This window comes from Falco punctatus (assembly GCF_963210335.1).
Source record: "Falco punctatus genome assembly, chromosome: 5".
Classification (NCBI taxonomy): domain Eukaryota; kingdom Metazoa; phylum Chordata; class Aves; order Falconiformes; family Falconidae; genus Falco; species Falco punctatus.
Genome location: NC_137584.1, coordinates 84,366,222 through 84,387,719, shown reverse-complemented (window position 1 = coordinate 84,387,719; position 21,498 = coordinate 84,366,222). Strand labels below are relative to the sequence as shown.

Here is a 21,498-nt window from a genome sequence, read left to right as displayed (position 1 = left end):
CAAACCGATCTTCATAGAATCATAGAATGGGTGTGCTTGAAAGTGACCTTAACAGTCATCTAGTTCCAAACCCCATCCCAAGGGACACCTTCCACTAGACCAGGGTGCTCAAAGCCCCATCCAGCCTGGCCTTGGACACTGCCAGGGATGGGGCATCCACAGCTGCTCTGGGCAGCCTGTTGCAGGCAGAGAATATTTTTTCCTCTGAGGAAATGCCCTAAGTGGAAAACATTTCTGGTTTTGCTACCAATGTGGTAATGAATGTAGACCAAGTAGTTTTGGGTCCACCAAAATTTTCTGCTCTTTCAATAGGTCTACCAGGCACCTTAGCAAGCCAAAGGAGAGAGTGCACTGGTCACGTCTGTGATCGCCTGCTGCCCGCATGCTTTCCTGACTCCCTACCATGCTCTTTTCTACGCAGAAAATCTAGTAGCAATTTAGAGCTATATGGAGTTCATTAATAAGTAACAGATCTAGATTTATGATCTTTCAGAGGAAAACTTCAATTTCCTCTCAACTTCCTCCCTCACACAGCATATTGACATTAGAGGCATGAGAAAAAGAAAACAGTGTTTTCATATACATCCCTTATCATATCTTCCTAAACCATGTGAAGATGACCGTGCTATAGTTTTCATGGAAACAAAAAGCAGTTGCAGCAAAGTTCAGTTTCCTTGGCAGCTGGGCAAAAAAAATAATCCTATTAGAAGCAATGACTAAACCCTTGTCTTTCATTTAACTACATGTTGTACACACTGTAGATACATTCTCAGAAAAAGTAGCATTTACAGATGAGCCTAACTCTGACAAACATGATTTCTGATCTACTCTTGCTCCTGTTTCTGTTCCTGGTGTGCTCAGGCTATGTGATACCTGAGGATGACAGAGACTGAAGAGCCTGTGAGGTCGTGGCAGCTTTGCACCACAGAGCAACTGGTAGCCTGCTCGCTCAGTCCGAGCAAAACAGTGCTGCCTTGCAAAGGGACGCTGCTATTTTCTATCTCCAAGCATAAACAAAAAATAAGAAGAAAAATAGCACCTATTTGAGACATGCCAGTGTTCTTCCTCAAGGACGTTTATGTCTACTCTGCTTCTTGTAGGAGGCCAGAAGCACAGGACAGCCCAAAGCATAGCTCTGAAATGTGATAAAAGCCTGTGTGGGTCAGCAGTAATGACAACCAGAAAAGCATGATATGCCCACCAGGTATTTTAGAATTGCCTGAGACTGTAAAACTTAAACAAAATCCTTCTGTATAAACCTTTTACACAGACTGAGAAAAACAAAAATGCGAAGAGTATAGAAAGTGCACTTTTTTTAGTGTTTTGGAAGTCAATATTGTACTTGAAAATAATTTTTAAACTTAAACATACAGTAGCCTAGAATCTGCAGCAGTTAGGAAAATAGTTGAATACAGGTTTTTTTCTGCAAGTTGTTTTCACTGGTTGATCTCCACCTCTCAGTGAAGCCTTTTGAGCTATCATCAATAAAGTTCTAATTATTAAGATCCATTTAATCAGAAGAGCTACTACTAAGCCCTATTAGGAAATGAAACAACAGTAGTTCTGGCTCAGAACAGCAACAGGTCTTTCATTTTTATTAGTAGCTCTTCAAAGCCTCCATCTTTTGAGACAATTATCTTAATACAGTACTGAATGATTTAGACTCAAGGTTGACTTAATGTGACATTGTTTTGGTGGTTGTGGTTACACTGTTACAGCCACAGAGTGATATTTTACAGGAAAAGAAAAGGTAAATTCAGAAGAGGATGCCTGGGATGCCTAACTGATGTACAGTTTTAATGGAGTATGATACCTTCTAATTTCTGGAATGGCAAGAAATGTCATTGGTGTAACAGAAAAATGTCAACAAACATATGTGAAGCATGTGAGAAGTGATAAACTTCACCAGATTGATTAGCATTTATTCTTTACCACTGAGCTACATAGCTAATGGTTTTCCTGTTACTCTTCCAAGTTAAGGATGTGAAAATAATTGCTTTCTTTAGTTGGTTGATTGGTTGCTTGGCTGGCAAAATTTCAGCTCTCACCGACTCAAAACCAAGGAAGAAACTTTTTGACAAATCACAAATATTATTTTGGATTTGGGCATTAGCTTTATTAAAAGTTTTTACATTAAATTGAAAGAAATGTCAATTTCTTTGAAATGTCAGGAGAAAACATTAGAATACCACAATGAATAATCCAGAAAAACTAAAATAAATTAACTAATTTTCCATGTCACGGAATCTAACTCCCATCAGAAAACAGTTTAGTTAAAATCATTTTCCTATAACACATTCAAGTCAGAAATATTTTCTTAGGCATCTTAAGAGGCTTGACAACTCAGTTCAAATTTGTGTATCCACTTTCCCTGCTTTTGAACCAAAAATAGAGTTCAGAAAATCTTTTTGTTTAATGGAGTATGAAACTTTTCTTTATGCATAAAACTATCTTGAATAACTTCTTTGCAAAAATGTTAATAAATTAACAAGATATAAGAATAAATGCAATCTGTAAAAGCATAATGCTCATAACGGGTATTTAATTACCCCTGCTTTGGAAGCATGACCTTACATACATTAGCTGTATCTGAATAACAGGTCCTATTGAACTCGGAGGCCCTATGTAATACTTTATTCTTTCTGCTTATGTTTTCCACCTCTGAAGTAAAAGCAGATCATTTGTTAGAGAACCCCACTGGTCTGGTGGCCAGTCCGAGCAGCTGCAGGCTCCCCTCAGTTCCCCCTAACGTGGATGCTGCTGTTCTGGTTGCACCATCAAGCTTTGAAAAACCTGGACTGAGAGCACTGGTGCTGTACTTCTGGAAAGCACACCATGGGTGCTCAGCACAAGGGAAGGGCCAGCAAAGCCTGAGCGGCTTTGTGATGCTGGGCAGCTCTGGTAAGCTGGTACAGCACCTGGTAGGAACTGGAGAGCTCACCCCTCTACATGACGAGCCAGCGTCTCCTTTGCCGCTGTTGGGATGCCATGCTGCAGGGGCACCTCCTGCTGTCTTCAGCCTTCAGCAAGTGCCCGCAGTGCCCCACTTTGTGCCCCTGCTTTTGCCCACAGCAGGAGCTTGTAGCCTCTAACAGAGCCTGCAGAAGCCAAACAGTATCACTGCGGTGCATGCAGTGAGGACGCCTTGCTTCTACTTCAGTTTTAACAACTTCAGCAAAAAATATCTGTATCATTTCCACGACACTTTTGACATCTAGAGCGTTGAAGGCATCTCCATGGTAGACAAAGTACTGCTCACTGATAAGACCTTCAGCAATCTAGATTTATCATTAAAAGAAAAAGACCCATAAAAAAATATGTGGCTGCTCATATGACAAAAGTCAAGTGTCAATATTTAAATGGTTATATGTTTTAGTTACTTTGCTGCCAAACACCATTTTACTTGATATTTCTTGGTTTACAGTATGTGTGAGTCAGCTGTCATCGGGAACTCGTGCTGATCTGCAAACACAAGTAGACAATCTGCTAACAAAACAGAACGGATATGTAGATTGAAAATTATTTCTCTTTCATTTAAGGCCAAATTGGCTAATGCCAGCCTCCAAAATGGAAGGCGCATCAGTCAACAATATCGCTTACGATCGTTTATTAATTCAGGCCTTGGTTATTCAAACAGAGTGAAACTGGCAGCATATCTATGGTTACACATACAGTGTTCATAATAAATTACAATGATTTTTTATTTAGTTTAAATAGCTATTTACATAATAAATTATTTATATAATCTGTAATATTAACAGTACAGTCGTAGGAGTGCCAAATATTTTCCTGCAGAACTGTTTTTCTTTTTTTATTATTCTCCAAGGAAAGGAATCTTTTGGGTCCTCTTGATTTTAATCTCCTATAACTAAGGAAACTCGTATTTTGATGCTTCATTGAAGAAGACATTTTTTCACAACTTTGAACTTACCATCCTTCACAGAGTAAGATTCTTCCTAAGGAAAATGACAGAACCCAACATAATCTTATCATCCTGTGGCTATTACTCCTTAGGCGACGGCTTTTCCCTCATCAGAGTTGCAGAATTTCTCTACCTATCTTCACGCCTCGTATTTTCCCTTGAACCTGAGGGCATCTCTTTGCAGCTTTTGAATGCTCATCCCCAGGCTTTTTCACATAAAGATGTGAGAGGACTGAATTACATCCCCAAGTATTTCTCACTCATTTTAGAGAAGCCACCTCAGTAAGCCCACATTACCTACTCCACCCTTTTGCAAGCCCACATCTTTATGCTCAGTCCTGTGATGCCCTTCCTGGGCCTCGGTGAAATGGATTGTTTAGGGGAATGCAATTAGCAGGGGCTGCTTGGGTGATCCCACGTGTGTGGGACACAGAAGGGCACTTGCCTGCTGGGCTGCATGGAGGTGGCAGGAGAAAGGGCTGGTGATGGGAAACCTGGCCAGGAACAGAAAGACAGAGGGTGTTGTAAAGCTGTTCAGGCTCTGGGAGCAGGGAATGAGTCTCACAAGCAACGGGCTTGCTTTGTGCCCTCTTGCAAGTCCCATCTGCCTCACTCCTCTTTTCACCCTTTGGAAGAAATCACCCGTCTATCCTAAAACACTATTAAAATTCTGCACTCCTCGAGCTTCACGATGGGACACCAGCACACTGCAGCCTGCAGTGTCTCCAGGAGAGCTGCAGAAATGGCTTCCACTGCCCCACACAGGACAGCAGGCAGAGGGCTGCGTCCCCTTCAAAGATCACCATTCCCACCAAAAGTGTCCTTCCCACACCATGAAGGACCTCAGCAACCAGAGATGCCCCTGTGGTCTTTGCAAGGAGAGATGGCAGGTGCTGGGGAGCAGGACCAAAGGCGGAGAAAGTGGGAGCTGGAGCAGTGCTCCAGTAAAAAGCTTTGGGGAGTGCTGTTGGGTCCAGTTCCCAAATGAACCCAACTCGCATACACCAAAACTGCTCTGAGAATCAAACCACACAGCATAAACAAACCCTGAGGGTTTGCTTTACAGCTGTACACTGCACTGAACCAAATGACATTGTAGGCACGGAGTGCATTGTTGGAGAAGGGAGACGGGGCAGCTCAGATATGGGGTGTCCCTGCTCAGGAGTGCCCCTCACTCTCTCTTGACTCCACTGGGAGCTCGAGGCAACTGTGCTCTTAAAACAACAGATGCCTCAAAGGCAGACAGAAAAATGGGAATGTGCTGCAGACTCCTTTCTCCTTGCATTCCTGTTTTGTGTCGTTATTCACATGTGCTTCCCCCTGTAGTCCCTTGATATAAAAATTCAAGACTGCAACTCCTGTCCATCTCTGAGCTTCAGAGTCCAGAGGGAAGTGTGGGAATAACAGTATATAGTAAAGGTGCAGCCTTGGCGCACACAAAAGGTGCCCAAGAACATCTTCAGAATCTAACACAAAATTAATAGTGTTTTTAAATATAGATATGCAAATTTTTTTATTTTTTAATTTTACACTACCAAGGTTATGTTCACACTTTCCAGAAACAGTGACTGAGACGCAATGGATAATACAGCATTAGAATGGAGGAGCAATGGGTCTCTGTTGAAACTTCCTTGGAAACGACTCCTTTATGAGTACTGCTAAGCAAAGGACATGGGGTGTCTGTTTTAAAGTTTTATTTCAGGAACATGTGAAAGGATAGAGAGCAAATTGGGAGCAAATCCCCTTAAGAAGTGCGCTAAGGCATCTGTTATGGGTATAGGGAATGGTAGACAAAGCTCTCTGCTCATTGGGAAGGTAGAAGATCATCTTATCTTGTAAGGTCTCCTGTCTTTACTTCCAAGTTTCCAGTTTCTCACTCTTATTTAGCAATGAAAACCTTTCCCACTGGAGATTCACCAATTTCTTGTCTTACTCCCTTTTCCCTCCCTGCCTGTCACACTGTGGTTGTAGAGGTCAGGGAGGAAGACAGCTATTGCTGTGCTTCAGGTATTCAAGAATCATTCAGGTTCTTGCTAATAAGCTCACTAAGTCAACTTAGATAACGCAGACCTGTAGACTCTGCTCTCACCCTTGATGGCTGCATAAAGGATTTTTCTTTGAATCTAAAAGCTGGAGGAGCCTTTTGCCAGCTTGATATCAGATATCAAATATCAATTTTAAGTAAGAGTCCTCATAACAGCTTGCAAAAGCAGGTAGAAACACCTTGTGACAGGAAATTTAGTTGCTGTCGATGCATGTGTGTATGGGGCTGTGTGACTGAATGGGTGTGGAAAGGCTTTTGTTTGTTCTGTACATTGAATACAGCCGCTTTGTTCTTTTTGCTAAGCCTTTTATTTCCCTTTAATGTCTAAAACCCACCTGGAACATATGCATCTCATGTGGAATTATAAAACAGCTTGAGAAAAATAATTTTGTATCTTTACGATGGGTTTTGCAAGCAGAAGGCATGGCTTGTGTGCACTGAGGAAAACATACCCAATGATGACTTTGCTGTTAAGCAGTAAATTACTTCACCAGTTTGCTTGTGACTCTGGGGTTTTTTTGTAACACAACAGTATAATCGTGGGTCCAAATATGAGTACCTCCTTTGCAGTGAAGAGCTGTCATTATTATAAATGTATCCTCAGTTTGGCCTTCTCATGTCTGCAATAGGTGGCTAATATTGACAGGTTCTAGTTAGTTTTTGGGAAAATGCATCACAAGTCTAAACTACGGTTATATCGCATTAGCTGGAGAGGTCAGGAATCTGTTTCATAAGAATTTCTCCAAGCTGATAAAGATTCCCTTATAAAGAAACATTTTCCACTGAATTCAGATATTTCATTGAGAAATAATGATACAGAAGTTTTTCTCAACTTTTCAGAATGGGATTGATGGGGCCATGAGTATTTTTAACTTCTTGATTTCCTGGCACCCAGTGTGCGGCATCTACAAAGGTGGTGGTAGGCGGAAGGATGTGAGTTACCCACACACAGAAGTGGATTTGCTACGAAAGGACAGACTTAATTAACTGGGGAGATATAGTGATTTTTGTAAGAAAATATAATATAATCAACATACTCCTGCTGAAGACTTCACCTCTTCAGACCATCATTTTCTAGCAGAAGACTATTTTCCTGAAAAATTTATGATTAGCTAATTAGGAAAAAAAGTTTCACTTTTTTTCCTACAAAAACTTAATAGCTTTGTAATTATAAAACCACTGCCAAGTATACCTTGAGCATGAATTTTTAAGAAGCTTGAGGTAGATAAAGGAATGTTACTTGGAAATGCAAACCTTAAACCAGTTTTTGCTGCCTTTTCCTTTGTGCTATTTAAACATAGCTTAAAGACAGCTGAATTATTTCTCTCTCTGAATCTGGAGGTAATATTGGATTAAAACTCCACGTTGAACTCATTGTGTGGGATCGAAATTATAGAAGTGAAAAATAAGACAGACTGGTTTCAGTTGTAGCTATGGAGAGGCTCCCCATGATTGTCCAAATAGATGAATAATCGTTTGAACCGTTTCCTGTGCTCAGCCAAAGCTCAAACACAAGGTAGAGTGGATAGAGGAGCAAACACTGGAAATGTAGAAGTAAGTGTTAACGCATTCTGAAAACAAATAGTGGTGCTGCAGAGCCTTCACTATTAATGGCTGTGCCATGCACACTTTATTAAGAGAAAAGATTGTCTCTGTTAGATAAGGTGTTATGGAAGTGCAGACATATGTCTCTGTTAATGGGCTTTTTGTACAAGTCTGATAGGGAAATAAATGTACCATGCTCAGAGCACAGCCCTGGGTACTCGTACGAGACATGGTCAGACTAAAGACCTTGCCGGGTGAGGACTGGGCATCGCAGCGTTTGGAAGGCGGTGAGCTGGGCTGCGGGGGGAGGAAGGGGTGCTGCGGGATGCACCGGGCATTCCCGGATGGACAAGGATGCCAGGCTGGAGCTCACACGCAGGAGCCTGCAGTGAGGAAGGATGTCACTGGAGGGCTGCAAGGGACAAAGAAGGGCAATTTGTGGTGGGCTCCTGGGGGTGGAGGAGCTCAGGGGTGTTTTGAGGTGCTGGAAGAGGTGTTGGAGAGCTGGAGTTGCCCTTCCAAAAGCCCCCACCCCCGCCATGCCCAGATTTTCCTGGCTTCTGGCAGTGTTTACAGGTGCCACAATGCCAAAACCAGTGTCAGTGTCTCATCCTCCTACAATGGGAAAAGAAAAAGCTGGGATGAAGGAAACAGGAGGGGGCTGCAAAGGGATTGCGCTGTTGCTGCCGGGGAGGCTGCCTGCATGGCAGGAGCTGTTTCTGCCCCCCTACCCAGGCTTTCCCTTCAGTGCCGAGAAGAAAAGCCTTGCCAGATCAGCCCCTTCCCTCTCCCTGTCGTCAGGCGCAGAGATATCCAACAGCATCCCACCCCGACTGGGAAGCCTGTGGGATAGACATCGAAGAGGGAACGCATCTGGCTTTGATTTAATAGATATTTCTCTACTAAGAATGGTTTAGGTATAGTTTATCCTTCCCTGCAGCAGGGACGGGGGCGTAACAGGCTACCCCTACCCCTGTATTTTCTGTGATTTTTCTTTCTGGGAAACATCCAGGCTATGATCCCACTTGGAGAATACAGAGAGTTTCTTCATTTCTTTTGTCAACAGCAGCAGGTGCTGAGGCGCTCTGTACCACATCGTGCCACTGAAAGCATCTCAGGCTTTTAACATTTCTCCTGCTAAGCTTCGGAAATGTATTGTGTTTTCTACCTTGTCCTCTGATACGATTGAGCCAAAACATATGAATAGTGGCTTTGAATTTTTAAGAACGTGGCCTCTTGGCAGCAGTAGCAGGAGAGGGTGAGGTGTCTGGAATGTCTCTCGCCCAAATTATTTACGTCTTAAGCAACTCCTCCGAGCAGCGCTCCCTGACTCACAGGCACGGTTTGCTCTTGCCCTTTGATGCTGCGTTGGAGAAAGTGGCCAGAGACACTCTCAGGTCATTCTTGGTGGCATTTGCAGACAGCTCAAGTTTATCCTGAGGAATGATCTGAGCTGGGGAAAAAAGTGTGAGTTGCTATGGCGAAGCCTGCTTCTCCCAGGTAAGGGTGATATTTTTCACGCCACTGAAGACTGAAAATAAATATTTCTGTTGGATGTTTATTTCTTGAAGTCACATAACCATACAAGTTCTGGTCACGCTGATAATCATTACATCTAATCATCAAACATAATTTTTGTTTCATATCTGTTATTCCATTTAGGCAAATACTAAGTTCCTGCTTGCTGTGGAAGGATTTGACCCTAAATTAAATATGCAAGACTTTGGAGATAGCCGAGTATTTATCCTGTGGTTCTTTTGGGAACCACCAATAAAAAAATTCATCTTCTCCACATATAATCTTCTAAGGACACAGTGGATAAGCAAAGATTAACCACTTTGCCACTGCTTTGCTACCATAATTTGCTTTGCTGCTGCTATGATTTCTATCTGAAGTTGTACAATTCAAATGAGTATTAGCTACCAGTATGAAACTACAGCAGAATTGTTTTGCTGCTGCATAAAAGCAGTGCTTGAAAGGAATGAAATGATGATGGGCACAGACCTAATTGACCCAGATTTGTTCTGCAAGCCTGATGTTTAGTCTTATTCCATAAAAAGAAATTTGCAGTACCACATGTGCGCTGTGACTACACTATCAGTGTTGCAGGTGGTCGTGGCTACTGAGGCTGAAGAGTAGGTAATAATTTCCCTGTCATAAATAATGATGATGTTTAAAATATTTTTTTTTTTTTTTTTTTTTTTAATTCTTACAGCAGCATTGCTGAGAAATGAGCTCAGGAATACAGGAGGAACATGAACCAGTGTCCCTTGTCCTGAAAAGTGCCATGACTGCTTACTCCTTGGCTATTTTCCATACATCTTTTTCGCTGTTTTTCTTTTTCATTTGATTGGAATTCCAGACTGAACCTTTTCCAGGAAAGGCTTTGTATTAAAAAAATGTTTAATTGAAAAATTCCTAACAAGCTTTACTGGACAGGCTTGGCAATATAACACAGGTCATTTGGATTTGACATTCAATACAGTTTTTAATGTCAAATTAATTGTAAACCACAAAATCTCACTGTTATGTGCACTGAAAACTTTACCAGTATTATTCCAGTTTAAATGATGTTAGATAGATTTCTTCACTTTGGGAAGTAAGAAATTTAGTAGAATACAAACCAAATAAATTTTAAAAAATATTTAAGGTCTGTGTTGGGTTTGCACTAATACCTATTGCCATTTTGGGGGTCTTATTGGAATCAAATTTACAGCTACTTGTAGGATCAACTAAAGAATATGTGTTGTTCTGGTCCCTTAAGTGATCTGTTTGCTGCTTACGTGGTGGAGACTTGAGTTATATTTAGGTGCTCCTTTCAGAGTCCAAAGACCCCAAAACAATGCGGGTGATTGTGACATGCAGGAAAATACGATCTAAGGGACCTGTCACGTGTTTTTCTTTCAGCAGCTCCTGAATACAAAGAAACAGGAGCTGATTTACACCACACCCTACCGTGGAAAAACAGACCTCCAAAGGATTTTATTCTCCAGTCAGAGAAGGGAAATGCTGAGACTCCGTGGGCATCCCTGCACACGTGTCAGAAGGTGGACATGGACTTACTTCGCTTCTGCATTTTAAATTGCTTCAACCCGATCCAGCTGCCTGGGTGAGCAAAGCCCATGCTCAGCACCACCCTGCCTCAGGTCTGTAGCTCTGGAACCAGAGCTGACCTGTGCCTGGCCAGAGTGGGGAGCAGGTAGATGGGTTGGAGTCTCCCCACAAGTCTCCTTGCTATCAGCAGGGTGATTGAGAGCGGCATGCTCAAAGAGAGACCCACGGAGGTTTTCACCATCTCAGCAATAGTTTCGGCTTCATTTCCTGAGGCTTGTGGCAGCATCTAGAATACCATGGCTCTAACTTTAAGTATTAGGTATAGTAACACGTCATTTAACGTCTAATTTAACATATCCTTACAATAAATTATCTTGTTAAATAATGGTCTTTATTCATGTAGTTACTTATGGTTCTCAAAGACATTTTGTGCTAGTGAACTTTTTATTTTTAAAAAGGTTCAATTCCCTCCATTTTATTTATTCATTATCTCCAAACCATTTTTTATATAAGAAAAAGATATCAGCAATTATCCTTCAAAGCCCCATTTTTAGAGGAAGTCAATTATGCTGTACATTTAGTACCCAATTATTCTGTGTCTGTTCATACTGATGGCAATTCCTCATCCCAGGGATTTTAGTAAAAATGTGTTTTGTAAAGCAATCTCTTTCTCCACGTCCTTTATAAATTAACCGCACAATGGCAGAAAGGAGCCTTTGGCCTTACACGTACTGCTGAGCATATCTGCGCTGCACCCAGCCACCACCGTGGCCCTCAAGGCAGAAGGGTGGCACGTAGAGCTCTCCATGGAAGAAGCTTAGAAACCGCACAGAGCCACGCGTGGGGTGACATCGGTAAGACAGGAAGGTGGGCAGGGGGCACGGTGAGGGTAAGGTCTCTGTAGCACCAGACTCCTCCCAAACCCATTTCCACTAACTGTCACCTCGAGCCTCGGGGAGGGGATGGTGGCTGGAAAGGCACATGAGGATGGCAACACGGGCGTGGGCTTTGGCAGAGTGGTCAAACCAGGACCAAGACTGAATGTGCTGTTGTCCGAAATCCAGAATCACATTTCTGTTTTAAGAGATAATTATCTGGATTTTATAGAGGAGTGAAAATATATTCATCTTGTGTGGTGTCAGAATCCATTACTAGAACCAATTAAATATATTTTCTTTGCCCTGTGTTTCTCTTCACGTACCAGAATTTGCTCCTTTACAATGCAGAAGCCTTTTGCCCTTACATATGTGTTTTAAGAGATACTTCCAAGTAGTTTAGACATTACATTTCAGCTAACTGGAATGAGTACATCTATATTTAAAACAAAGATCTGTCATTGTCATCCCAAAATAAAATAAGTAATAGCAAAACCATTAGCCACTGTCAAAGCCGTGACATGCAACACTGCAGCAGAGGTACTCCCTGAGCCACCACAGTTAACTCTTAGGAGCTGTACTACTGGTGAGTGGCTGTAACTGCCTTCAGCAGCAAGAAGCATGAGAGCCATCACTTCCAGATCAGCATTTAGTGCCGCTGGTGAAGAGAGGAGAGGGTCAGATTAAGAGCTCGTGCTACACCTACCCGGTTTTGGATAGATACTTACCGGAAGCCTCGGAATTTCTCAGCCATATGATACAGCTTTTCTCCTCCTTGAATTTAGTTTCACTGTTGAACCAAAAACCTTGCCCTAGCAACTCAAGGTCTATAATCTCACTTGCATTCAGGTCAGAGTAAGAGCGACTGGGGTATAAACCGTTTGTAGGTGTCATGCTTGCTTTTTGCAAGGCAGGGGAATTTTTTACCGCATGTATCCCATCCCAGTGCAACTGTGACTCCTGAGCACAGCTGTGGCTGCACACTTCATGGGTAATTGTGATGAAGTTATGCTTTTAAATGACTCCAGAGTAGTTTTGTACTGCAAAATAAAAAAAAAAAGGCTGGAGAGAGCTTTTGTACTGGGCCCCTGCTTGCCTGACCTCAGTATAAGCTTATTCTCCTCTTCTCCTGCAGGTTCACATTAACTTTCTCTCTCCCAGGAGAAACTGAAGGTAGTAGCTCCAAGGATGGATTCCAAGTGTTCCTAGGACTGAGCTTGGTTTGGTTCCCTAGACTCCTACAGCACTTCTCCAGGAAGCTTTGGAGCCTGCCGTACCTTCACACCAGACCCCAGGTGGGCTTCAGTGTCACCTCAGACATCTTACAAACTGTTGCAGCACTATCAAAACTAGTAGGTGGCAACAAGGCTTTTACCTACCCATACTAGGTTAACTTCAATAAGTAGTTCCCATGCCTTGCCCTAGCACAGCCACCAATCCCCCACAAGGTTTCTAAGGTTCATCTACTGTCCGTGCTGTTTCCTCATACTCTTCAGAGCAGTCCCTCTGCTGCATCCTCCTCCTTGTCTCTCCTACCTCCAGGGCACTCACTCTCCTCCCTCTGCTTCTCCCACATCTCACTTCATTGGCCACTCCTCTCCCTTACCCCTTAGGGCTATTTAACTACTCTGCAGGAACCAGGCACAGCTGCACCTTATCCACATCAGCCAACCCACCGCCCCTGAAGCCAGCCCACAGCTGGCTGTTAATTAACCCAGCTTCATTCCTCACCAACAAACAAAAGTAACGGTTCTGGTTTAGGGCCACAGAGCACCAGAAGAAACCTAGGAGGAAGTGGAAGGAGCAGTCCATTCTGGACAGAGCTAGTCTTAGTGTGTGTCTTGACCGACAGTCATTAGCCCCTGTTTCTGTTATTTAGTAGAATAGGAGAGCAAATACCTCCATCTGTGAAAGTATTCCTGGAAGATGGTTACTGAAAGTATTAGGTTATAGATGGTATCAATTGCTGTCTGCAGAAGAAAACTTTGGTTTTAGGAAAGATATTTTTTTTTTCCTTAATATTTATTTCAGGAACATGAAGAAGATGTAATTTTTTTTAAATAAAAGTCTGTAAGTATCTTTAGGATTCCCTGTTTTCCTCTTCTGGCTCAAATCAATGTCTCTCCTACCTAGGGGTTTTAAAATGAAAGACCGAAACACCTATCGCCTTTCTCTAGCTGACGAGCGAAGGCTGAGGCATCCAGCCATCGTTCCAGCCACAGGGACTGCGCTGAGCTCTCCATGGACACTTTGCTCACCCGGCTGAAGTCCAGGGCTCCTTCAGCTGCACTAACCTTTTTGCTACCTAGTTAGCAAAAGTCAAGCTGCGAAGATGGTTCATGGAACCGGCTTCTGGGGCTTTGAAGCTTTGAGCATTGAGCCACCTGAGTCTAAATTTAGAAAACTGACAGTGCAACTCTGTTTCAAGCACAGCATCCTGTTAAGCAAGCTGACTTCTGGGGCTCCTGCTCCAAGGACTCTGGGTGCATAATGGAATCCAGCACATACATGTCAGACATGAGAGTATTCAGTGCCTAAGTCCCTCTGAAAAAGAAACACACCTGGACTTCGAGTTAATAACACTTCCTGCAATATCATTAAATCCTCTAGAATACCAATCATGCAAATGCATAGCATGATTCAGACACAGCGTAGAATAAAATTGATTTTAAAAATTCAGAAAAAAAGAATATTCACCATGTCATCATATTGGAGTAGCATACCCTGTTCATTCCACTCAATGACAGATGAAAATAAAGGCAGCTTTTTTCTAAAAGGACCTTTTATATACATATTATCTCCTTGGTTTTGGTTGTCTCAGATAACAACCTGCTAGGAATTACACTGCACAGTTCTTAAATACTTCATGCAAAACCAGTGTAAAAACAATGTGCAGTATGCATACTAATGCAAGTGTGGGTTAATAAATCTTAATCTTGTGTCTTAGAATGATATGACCATTGGAATGCAATATGTAAAACATTTTGGCTTGGAATGCTAACAATATATATTACTTGATTTTTAAAAGACTACTTGTACAATTATTTTATGTTTATTCATTCAAGTCAGCTTCCTTTCCAGTGGTAAAAAAGTATGGGTTTGGGTAGTATTTCAAATGCTATTAATCCTGTTACCATGGGTGCTGAAAAACATGTTTTCTGTTAGTATGGAAATGTTTGACTGGCTAATACCGCTGATCCAGGAACTTTGTCTCTTTGAATAGTTTAAAACCATCATCTTGAACATTCGCTGTTACACTCCATAGCAAAGGAATGGAAAGTAGTTGAGTACACGCAACGTGTGTGCGTGTGTGTGTCTGTGTGCATGGTTACATGTAGTACTGGCATCCCTTACTGTGCTGCATGTGTGTGCACGTGTGTATAGCACAAAAGAGATCCAGTAAAACAATGACATTTCTTTTCCAGTTCTAGCTAAAGCTCAGGAGAGGGACAATAGCCATCAGCCCCAACAGTTATGCTACAGATTCCCTCCCAGGCCTCTCTGAAATAGTAGGCTGCTGTTAGATTTGGCCATTAGTAGATTTGTTTTTTTCATGCAGGAGAGCCCAATGTTATTATTGTTCTTCTAGATATTTTGATGGAAGGAGGTATTTGTCTCATCTTTTCTCTAGTTTTGAGACACAGAAGAATGATATCAAAGACACATTTTATTACACAATAAGCAAATAAAAATACAAAGCTTTTGTTCTGGTGCCTGTACGCCAAGCCAGTGTATATGTTGAAAAATAAACTAATATTTATTTAAGGTCTCTCCAAGGAGATAACTTCTTTCAAATCTAGTCACTTACGTAATGCCTAGAAATATTCTGCTTTTCTCAGAAATGGCCCAAATGACAAATACACATCAGATTTTTTGTAGGGATTTTAGTCAATGGAGATGGAGAAGGATAAAAAGACAGAAAGGCAAAGATGGATCTCGCTCTCTCCATGCGCTGCCCTTTCGGCAGCACAGGTCCCCGCAGGCACCCCATGTCCCCTGCCTTGCCTTGCCCTGCCATCACATCACATCCAATGCCCTGCAAACAGTCCCTGCAGCCAGGAACATGGAGCTCCTACTGTTATTCCTGCCCGAAACCAGTGCTTATGGTCTTTGTAAAGTGTTTTATGTCAACGGCTGAGAAATGCCTTGCAAGATGTAGCCATTGCTGGTCTTACACTTTGTAGTCACCAAGTTTTCAGCTCACGGGCTGCACAGAGAAGATGTGTTAGGTTAAACAGAATGCTTGTTAGTTCTGCAGTGAAGCGTCCTCCTTTTAATTTTACATCTCTTTGTACTTCACATTACAGTAGCTTATTGTAATTTTTTATACCACCTTTATAAAGATCCTTGATGCCATTTTTAGCATTGTCTTGAAATGAAAATTGCGATATTTATTTCAAAGAGGTTATATTTTTAAAAAACTCATAATCCAAGAGATAAATCCATGAATTAAAGTGAGTGAATTTGTTAGATATAATTTTTCACCATAAAATTAACTAATAAAAATAAAATACTTAGATTTATTTTGTCAAAATACCCTGCTTTTTTTTTTTTCATGTTAAAACAATTAGCAGCATATTCTGTCTAGAAATTGAGTTATTTTCTTGGTAGTCTTTTAAATAAATCTGAAATGTTCTGCTTAAGGTGGCTTTTTTTAACTGAACCAACTTCATGTTATTGACTCCAAAAAGCTATTTTCCTGCTTTTCTATACCCAAATCATCTGAGGATTCACTTATACAGCCGTGATCAAGCAGAGGTGTTTCCAAACTGAGTGCTTTGAAAAAGTGTCACCTCTTGGTAACATAAATTCATTTATTAAAAAAATAAAAATCTACATATAGATAGTGGTAGGAAATCTATAGAATTCCAGGCTGAGAAGGCGTGTGCTTGGGCTAAAAGAAGAGTAAAACCCCCTGTCATTCCTGCCTGGCTGAGCTGTACATTGCAAATAGCACAGGAACGCCCTCACAAAACTCTTCTTGAGACAAATAAAATCTCTTTTCAGCAGAAAGAAAAATGCATTTGAGATCCACAGAAGCCTGCTCAGGTGGCAAGGTATACTTTTGCACTTAGAGTTGTCATCAAATAGTATAAAACTAAGAAAGCAATAACTTGCCAGAAGGTGAAAAAGCTATGAGCGTGCCCCACACACCCATAGGCAAGGCCGTCTGGGGTGGAAAAGGGCTGACTTGGTGCAGGAATGTGCAGGGAGAAGAGAAGGCAGGTGGGCAGAGAAAGCCCCTAATTTTGAAGCATGGTGTGTGGTCCCAAAGGTTAGCGCAACAGGGACTGTCAACATGCCACGGGAATGCTAACGGGGCATTGAGGTTCCCTCACCCCAATGCCTTTTCAAGCAAGGGTATCAGGATGGTCATGACCTGTTGGTTCCTCTTGTTACCTATGTGAAAGGCCTATTGCTCTTAAAATTGCGTCCAATATTGTCAGAGTTTTGTCTCTGAAATGTGCAGGTGCTTTGTTTATTTCTTAAAGGTGGTAACGGTAATATGCTGGTAGTCAATATGTGCAAAATATCACCACTTTAAATTTTCAGAAGATTATTTCTTGGGCAAAAAAAGAAAATACAATGAAATTATCTTTGCCTACTACAAACACAGTTAATTTAATTTTTCTCTAGGAGCCCTTTCTTGTTCATTAATATGAATATTAGCACACAGGGATCCTTGCTACTCCTCTTCCACTGTCATTTATACTCATCAGAAGAAAATAACACTACCTTATGACTTTTCTACCTCTTTGCTGGACTCTGACCACGGAGGTAGAAACAGAGCAAGAAAATGGAATTTCTCACCACTTCTGAGACACTACTGCCAGCAGAGATCCGGCTTTGTGAGCAGAAACTTCCCTTTGAAGTCTCACATTTGATGAGCTTGACCTTCCCCAGTGTGCCACCCTGTTCCCCCCGGCCCGAGGAGCGCAGGCAGGCAGGACCGCGCAGCCCTGCCCAAGGCAAAGCCAAGCCATCCCCAGGGGCGCAAAGGGCTGAGCTCTCACCCTGTGAAAGGCAAACAGAGCAGGATGGTGGCAGGCACCGTGCCCAGGCAGCCGGCACGGCCGGCGGGACTCGGGTTCAAGGTCTGCCCTTGGCTGGCTGGGCGAACCGCTTCCCCAAACAAGGGGGCTGCCCCCCGCCTGTGCCGCACCAAGGGCATCACCAACAACAGGCTCAGGCTGTTTTGCAAAATTTAGCCTCAGAGGCTAAATCAGCATTATTATTTTTTTATTATTACTTTTAATTTTTTATGAAGAAGCACACAGAGATCCATACACAGCACAGCCAGCAGCCCAGTGCAAATGCCTGGGCAGAGTGAAGGAGAGGAGGGATTTTGGTGCAGACTTGCATTTTAATTAAATGCTTAGACCAGCCTAATATTCCAGCATGGCTTATTTTCTTTTTGACCCTCTTGGACCAAAGGAAAAAGTTTTCAGCTGATTCCTAAGACCTGTAGAGCCAACCCTGTTAAGTGCTTGTGGATCTGTGTAGGGAAAGCATCACGTGAGGACCTTATGCTGCAGCTGAATCAGAGTTTATGAGGCAATTCCATAAAGAGCCTTCCAATATGGTGAAGATGGACAGAGTTTATCACCCACTGAAAGCAATCCCACGCAGCAAGATGTCTTGTGGGCTGTATCCCCACAGCAGCTGTGATTTTCAGTGAGAGCAAATCCTGTCACAACTGCAGAAACTTCCCCCTGTCCGCCACCCCCTCTATCTGCCACCAGTGCTGGTGACTCTACTGGATGGTAGCTGAGAACAAGCTCTATTACGAGCATGTAAAAATCTTTGGACAACTACCTAACCACTTCCTCTATCATGCAGTACTAACAAATTTAGCACAGTTGCCATAAAACTTCACAGTATTCATTATTACCCTAAGAGCTAACCTCATGGAATCATGTTGTTTCCAGAAATTTACAGCTTTGGAGTTTATGTGCCATGAGTAATTTGTTCCTTGGGGTTTCTGAGACAACCTTTAAGAACTGTGGTGAGCGCATTGTTCAGGCTGAAGGGTATTGAGATCATTACAAGGAGAATCCACAGCAGTTTGGGCATGCATCTGACAGAGGGTACCATATCTCTGGGGGGCTGGTCCAAGGGATGAGGGGGAGGGACACAGTCACATAGGCAGGGTGACAGCAAGCACCTAGCAGGTGCCCTCAGGGAGGGGTTGGGATGCTGCAGTGCCCAGGGCAGCCTCACCCACATTTCAAGGCAGCCCACCAATTTTTCCCCAATTTTCAGAACTTAAAAACAAGGTGGATTGCACCAATAACAGCTACTTACACTTGTTTTCCCCTTTATTTCTCTGTATGTATAAATAAAGGAACAAGGTGATTAACAGCTATCCCAGCCATAGGCAGAGGGTGGGGTTATGCACACTCACACCTCCAAGAACTCACTGAACGATGTGCAGTGACGCGATTATCAATCTTTAAACACCTCTGTGCCTTTTACTACATTAAAATGAACACAGCAAAATTTGATATACCAGCCAGGAGCCCTGGGGTTAACACAAGTCCCAGATATCTTGTACTTTTGAAAATGAGTATTTCTTTTCAAACTTGGTTTGGAAAAAAACCCAAGGCTTTGTTAACAAATAATTTGATTTATAGAAGTAACTTGCTTAGTGCTGCAATACCATAAGGATTTATTCTGACCATCTTTCAGACATCTCTGATTTGTAGTACTGCTGTGTTGATGACATAGGTGCTCATACTTCTCTTATCTTCTTGCAACTATTCATTTTATTTGCTACTTATGGTTCTTTTTAATATTTGTTGCTGCAGGCTTTTTTTCTTTTTACTTTGGTCATTTTTCTTTTCCTGTGTTTGGATTGCTGGTGGTGGTAGAGGCTGTACTATTTTGAGTCAAAATATTTTCCAGAGAGGCAAAAAATAGCCAGAAAATGCCAAAATTGCAAAGGAGAAAAAAAAAAAAAAAAAAGGGAAAGAAAATGCACAGCCCACTCCCCTCAGCCGTGACTTTTCAGCTCTCCAGGGTAATGAACTCTAGGGCTTCAACCCAGTGATGGACCACACGCCTGCCATGTTTCAGAGGATTTTACTCTGCTATGACTCTCTCCTTGTAAGTGACAGAGACTTAAGGACTGGGGTTCTCTGAGCTAGCTGTATAGAAGTATTGAAGAGCTTCAGGAGGTTGTGGGGAAGCCAGGACCTTCACAGCTGAAACACCCACCCCAGGAAGCCACCCTGGGGGCTCCGGTGTGCTGCTGGCACTGCTGGGGTGATGCTGAGCACCCCAGGCACCCCCACTGCTTGATCCTGGCTCAAGGTGAGTGTGCACAGCCAGGTATCTGAAAGAAAGGCTCTAACGTGCCTCCTTCACTACTTTCTTTGGCGGAGAATAAGCCTCCCAAAGAGAAGGGCTGAAGCTTTACCTCCTGGCTTGTGCTCAGCACAGCTTCCAGGGTGGGACGGCTCCTGGTCCTGTTCCCCCTGCCCTGGCTGCCTCTGGACCGACCCTGCAATAACCCATGGTCCTACTCCAGGAGTATTAAAGGCAGCCTAAACAGAGCCTAATTTTTTAGGCAGAATCCTTCCTTCCTTGCATCTTCCCCCTGCACTGCACTGTGTGTGCAGGCACACGGCAGGAGAGCATGCCCTTTGGAGGACTTAACTGCAATAAGAAAAAGTTAGAAATTAGTGATTCAACTGTAAAGAAGTGTGGGAATTAAAAAAATAAAAAAAATAATTAAAAAAATCCAGGCAGTGCAAAACAGAAACCTCAGTGTGCTGTTTAATCAGTGCTGGCAACTCATACCTGCTTTATTGGTTTAAAGCACAACAGCCGGTCACAGGGTATTGTTTCAGCAGCTGGGCCGTGTGTTGGAGTAAACTCTAAGGCCAAGGGAAGTGTAGCAACATTACAGGGAGAACTAGGAAGGAGATTATGAGCAAGGGATAAGGAGTTGGCTTTTATGAAGGAAATTTTGAAAGAGGCACAGGAGGGATCGGCCAAAAGAAATTCAGAGTGTATTAACCTGGGTCCTTAGATGACTGTGTCAAAAAAAAGAGAATGAGAAAGAGAATTTAGCCTTTGAACTTGGAAAAGAGGGAACGAGAGTGTCAAAATGTAACCCAAGGTCATGGGCAGTCCGCGGTAAAGGACATTTGAAGCAAAAAGGTGGACTCAAAAGGTGGAAAGGCATTCTTTAAACCTGACAATGGCCTTCAGAATAAACAAACAAACGACAGCTGGGATTGTCACCACTGAAATGAGAGTACCAGGTGATGTTGGCAGAGTGATTTTGTTAGCAGAGAAAGATGGGTGAAACTGCAAGAATGAAAAGAGAAGAGGAAAATCTAATCAGCTTGAAAGGATCCAGTATGAAACTCAGGGTGCTCAGGGGGCCTTTGGAGGCAAAATTAAAAGTTTAAAGAGAAGAGAGAATTTAAAAAGCACAGAGCTGTGGTTTAACTACTTATCAACATATTGTTTCACGTCAGGCTTAGCTGCTTCCTTGTCTGCTTAAGACATACACCATCTCGGGGTGGGACTTCCACCCTTAACCTGAGCAAAGCAAAAGGGAGGGGAGAGAAGCAGGTGGGGGGGCACAGCTCTACATGGGTGGATGCAGAGGAGGCTGGGGGTCCCCTGCTTGCTCATGCTGTTTCAGCGACCCCTGGGGATGTGTGCCTCCCCTGGCCCCTGCACAGCTCAGGGCAGGGACAGGCAAGGGCACAATGCAGAAGGGGAGGTGGAGAAGCCCCACAAACTTCTGGAATGAGACACCACAGTCAAGGAAGCCTTGGGGCCACACAGACCTGTGTGGGTATTCAAGAGACAAACAGCTGGGTATTCCTTGTTCTCCAAAGCCACAGTGCTGAGGTTCAAAGCCTTCTTGCCTGCACTAGCTGAGCGGTGTGGGCTGGGGGAGATCCAACAGGGTATATGCCTTTTATGCAGGCTGTTGCAATTAGCTACTTTAAAACTTGCTTTAAAGTCATTCGATGCGTTGTGCTTTATGGGCCTCAGAATGCAAAGCAAACTTAATACTTTCTATCCAAAAGTAAAAA

The 21,498-nt window shown here is 42.8% G+C and overlaps 1 protein-coding gene across 8 annotated transcripts in view; it reads right to left on the bottom strand.

Moving 5' to 3' along the window:
- The window catches only part of CHRM3 (cholinergic receptor muscarinic 3), a 379,451-nt gene extending 357,953 nt beyond the window's left edge, over positions 1-21,498 (bottom strand). For all 8 annotated transcript variants that reach the window (XM_080389750.1, XM_080389756.1, XM_080389744.1 and 5 more), the window contains exon 1: positions 1-21,498. This exon is cut by the window's left edge. The gene's annotated coding sequence lies outside the window, so the exon portion shown is untranslated.